General features: G+C 66.5%; 1 long non-coding RNA gene across 1 annotated transcript; it reads left to right on the top strand.

Moving 5' to 3' along the window:
* Nucleotides 1-1,919: 1,919 nt before the first annotated feature.
* LOC144225574 (uncharacterized) lies at nucleotides 1,920-3,261 on the top strand. The gene is made up of 3 exons (XR_013333345.1): nucleotides 1,920-2,194; nucleotides 2,780-2,975; nucleotides 3,103-3,261. It is a non-coding gene; the product is annotated as an uncharacterized LOC144225574 (long non-coding RNA).
* The last annotated feature ends 778 nt before the right edge of the window (nucleotides 3,262-4,039 follow it).

Below are 4,039 nucleotides of genomic sequence, written 5' to 3'. Positions count from 1 at the left end.
TGAAGTCCCCCCCGTGGTGATTTCAGGGCCCTGAGCCGTGTACCTGCTCCCCACCAGCCCCAGCTGGAGTCAGCACACATCAGTAGGTGCCCACACCCTCTCAGGGGGCACCTTCCGGAGGCAGCCACTCGAAGCCCGGGCCCCCCATGTGCAGGGTCGCCGAGGCGCTCAGCCGGGTCTCCAGGGAGGCCCTGGGCACCCCCAGCTCCCCTCAGCGACTCCGGAGGGCAGGGGAATAAAGGTCGTGACTAGTCCTGGGGCTGGGGGCCCAGGTTCAGGGGGGACAGCGTCCACGTGCCCTCGGCTCCTTGCGGGCGTCTCCTGGAGGAGGAGGAAAAAGGTTGAGGCCAAGTCCACTCAGCAGAGCCGAGGGGACAGAGTTGGGGGCAGGGGAGCCCCTGCTGACCCAGCACGGCCCTGGGGAAGGGGGGCCTCAGAGCCGCGAAGGCGCCCAGACCCCGGAGCAGAAGGCAGGCAGGCGTGGGGGCGGGCGGGGGCTCCCCGCAGCGCATCCCACGCTCGCTGGGCACCTGCTGTGTGCCAGGCACCACACCTCCTCACGGCCCGGGACCTGGTTCTGGTTTTAGGCCCAGAGACGGTGACATGGGGGGTGAGGTCCTGTCATGGGTACTGGGGCCCCCATCGGGGCTCCGGGGCTCCACCTGCCCCTCACCTGCACCCCCCGAGACATGCCCCCTCATGCCCCCCATGTGGGCCCTGCAGCAGTTCCTGAGCACCACAGAGCCCAGAAAGTTCCGTGTGCTGACCCAGCATTGACTAGTTGACAGGTGAAACCGGAAGTCATTTCTGTTGCTGAGAAACAGGGTTTTTATTTGATTAGCAGCCAGTCTCTGGTCACCTCCCAGGCCGTTGCGGTAGGGGTGGTGCCGGGGACCCGGGACTTTGATCCATCCACAGCCAAGGGCGGGCGGGAGGGCACCGCCCAATCACCACCCTGCGGGGGCCCTGGGTCAGGAGGCAGCCAACTCTGAACCCCAGCGTCCGCCTCAGCTCTGCCCTTTACTTGCTCTGGGCTCCCAGGCAGGTCACCGAGCCCCTCTGTGCCTCAGTTTCCTCATCTGTCAATAAAACACTGGCGACAGACGACACTGGGCCTGGCTGGGTTAAAGCAAGTGCCGCCAAGGCACAAAGTGGCTGGGGTGTTTGTTCGGCTGCGGGAGGCCAGTGCTCTGCGAAGCCAACGTCTGGCACAACTCACACGAGTCACTAGTAATGTTCTCAAGGACGCCAGCCTCCCTGGGGGCTGCGCCCGGGCTCGGGGGCTGCTGTGCGTGCCCCTGGCGTACGGGGTCACTGAGTCCCTCAGTTGGATCCCTCGCGCAGTGCAGTCTGCGTCTTCCGGAAGTTCCGAGCGCCTGGCAGGTGCGAGGTGGGCTGGGCTTGGGCACTGCCTACAAGACCTACAATACTGCCCACCATCGAGGCGAGAGCGTGGGAGGAGTGAGGCTGGGGGGGGCAGGGGGCCACGTGGGGTCGAGCCCAGGTTCAGAACGGACTGTGTTCTCAGACTTTGGGGTGCCCCACCCCAGGGCGCCAGTGACCACAGAGGAGCAGAGCCCAATAGGACGCGCAGCCCCGGCCTCACAGGCCCAGGAGGGAGGGGGTGGGCCGCGCTTCTGGGCCTGTGTCCCCTCCCCGAGGAGTGACCGCCCGTGTCCGGCTCCTCAGTTCCCCACTAAAGCCACCAAGGCCTAGTAAAGGAACTCCACCCCCCAGAAGCCCCAGGACCTCCCGACCCCGCACAGCGCCAGCGCCCCGGCCCCCAGTGTGTCCGGCGCCCGGGAGCAGGTCTGCCTGCTGGGCTCACTCACTGGGCCGCTGGCCTTTCTCCCGGCCAATTAACTGTGACATCACAAAGGGCGCTTCCCGCGGCCAAGGTCATTCCAGGGCTGGCCATGGCCTCTCTGTCCGCCGCGATCCCTCCTCAGGCCGCAGCTTTGACGAATGGGGTTCTGGAGGCCTGGCTGCACAACTGAAGGCATAAACGGGGAGCTGAAGCTGCCCTTCCTGCAGAAGCTGCTGCGTGAGCCTCGTCAGCGGCTCGGCGGCCCAGCAGGGCGGCGGCGAGGCTCCAGGGCAAGTGTGCAAAGTCACCGGACTCCAAACCCTCAAGAAGATGCAGTCTGCCCAGGGGTCCCCTCGACTCACTGCTGGGTGACTGGCAGGGGCTCAGGTCAGCCCCCTGCCCTCGGAGCATGAACCCCTGCCCCGCAGCAGCTTCAGGGCGGGTGCCGGGCGCCAGCGGGGAGTCGGGCCAGCACACAGCGGGGGAGGGAGGGCGCCCGGGGGGCTTGCCTGTGCCCGGGTCCTCGGCTGCGCGCAGGCCGACAGCGCGNGAGCGTCTCCTGGTTCCGGGGCCGCGAGTCCAAGCCCGAGCCGTCGCAGGCTCCTTCCGCAGCCTCTGTCCGGCGGCCGTGGCACGCTTTCCGTCTCCAATGGCACCCGGCCCCCTCCCAGCCCCTCCCTGCGTGCACATCTGGGTCCTGATGTCCCCTTCCCACAAGGACACCAGTCGGAGATCCACGCGAAGGGCCTCCTCACCTGGACCCATACTGTCCACAACAGCCCCGTTTCTAAATCAGGTCCCATTCCGAGGTGCTGGCGCCTAGGATTCCGCACAGGAAGTTTCAGGGACACAAGTCACCCCTCAGTCCTGGGACAGAAGCAGCCCCACCCACGAAGCCCCGCGTGCAGGTGAGCAGAGCAGCCTCGTCTGCGACTGATGGAGCTCAGAAGCCTCCATGACGTCCTTCGGCAGGTGACGGCGAAGTACGCTGTGGTGCATCCAGTCAACGGGCTGTTCTTTGGGCCAGAAGGAAGTGGGCTCTCGGGCCCGAAGGCTGGAGGCGTTTCTGTGCGTGTCACTAAGTGAGCGAGGCCGGGGCGGGGGGGCCGGCTGCACACTGCGGGTTCCAACTCGATGACCTTCTGGAAAAGGCAAAACTGTGGACACGGTAAAGAGACAGTGCTTGCCGGTGTGGGGAGGGGGGCATGGATGGAGGGCAGAGCGGAGATTTCAGGGTCGTGACGACACGGCGTGCCACTCTCACGGTGGACATGTGTCACTATACGTCTGTCTAGAACCACGGAATGCACGGCCCCCAGACAGACCTAAGGCGAGCTGCGGATTTGGGGCGATGACGATGTGTGCCCGCTGGCCCCGGCGCTGCGGGGGGTGCTGTGGGGGGGGCAGGGCGCACGGGAAGGCTCTCAGCTCACCGCACAGTTCTCTAAAACTAAACCTGCTTTAAAAAAAATAAGTCTTAATTCGTTTTTACATTCAGCAGAGAGAGGGGTGCTGGAAACGGGACCACGTTTATTTCACGCTCCTGACAGCGCCCCCCCCCCCACCTGTCCCCCGAGTCCCCAGGGCCGTGCCGGGCAAGCCTGGCCGGCGCCCGCCAGGTGGGCTGTGCTCACGGGCTGTACCCGGAGCCCACGTTGGAGGAGGGCCCTGGGACACAGGCTTGCTCAGCAGCTGGCCCGAGGAGAGGGAGGTGGGCCGGTGCCCTGCGCCCGGAGCTCTGGGAAGGGAAGGGGCAGGGGGTCCAGGCCTCAGGGCCCCGCCTCCCGTGAACATGAGCGGGGATCAGGCCTCAGGCACCTGCCCTGTGACATCCCCACCAGCCCCTCCTCCTGCGGCCGGGTGCTGGGCAGGGAGGCGAGCGCACCGACCTGGCCCGGGTCCCCCGCAGCCCCCTCGCCCCCCAGAGGCCCACGATCAGCCCGCCATCACCTCTGGCCCAAGTGAGGTGATCCGGACAGGATGCGGCTGCCACACTGAGTCCTCCTGGGAGTGGACGCAAATGCCAGCGTGAGGCCGGGAGTCCCAGCGGGTGCGGCNTACAGCGCTGGGGAGGGGAGCCTCCGGGCCCAGCCGCCAGCGTGTCACCAGTCACTGCATCCCCACGAGAGAGGCAGAGCCACGGCCCCCGCATCCTGAGCCTCAGAACCTGCGACTGTCAGTTCACATGGCAGAAGGGACTTTGCAGACGAGGTGAAGGACCCTGACGTGGGG

This window comes from Crocuta crocuta, unplaced genomic scaffold (assembly GCF_008692635.1).
Source record: "Crocuta crocuta isolate KB4526 unplaced genomic scaffold, BGI_CrCroc_1.0 scaffold613, whole genome shotgun sequence".
In the NCBI taxonomy this organism is placed as follows: domain Eukaryota; kingdom Metazoa; phylum Chordata; class Mammalia; order Carnivora; family Hyaenidae; genus Crocuta; species Crocuta crocuta.
The sequence above is the reverse complement of the archived record's forward strand: the minus strand, read 5'-3'. Positions and strand labels throughout refer to the sequence as shown.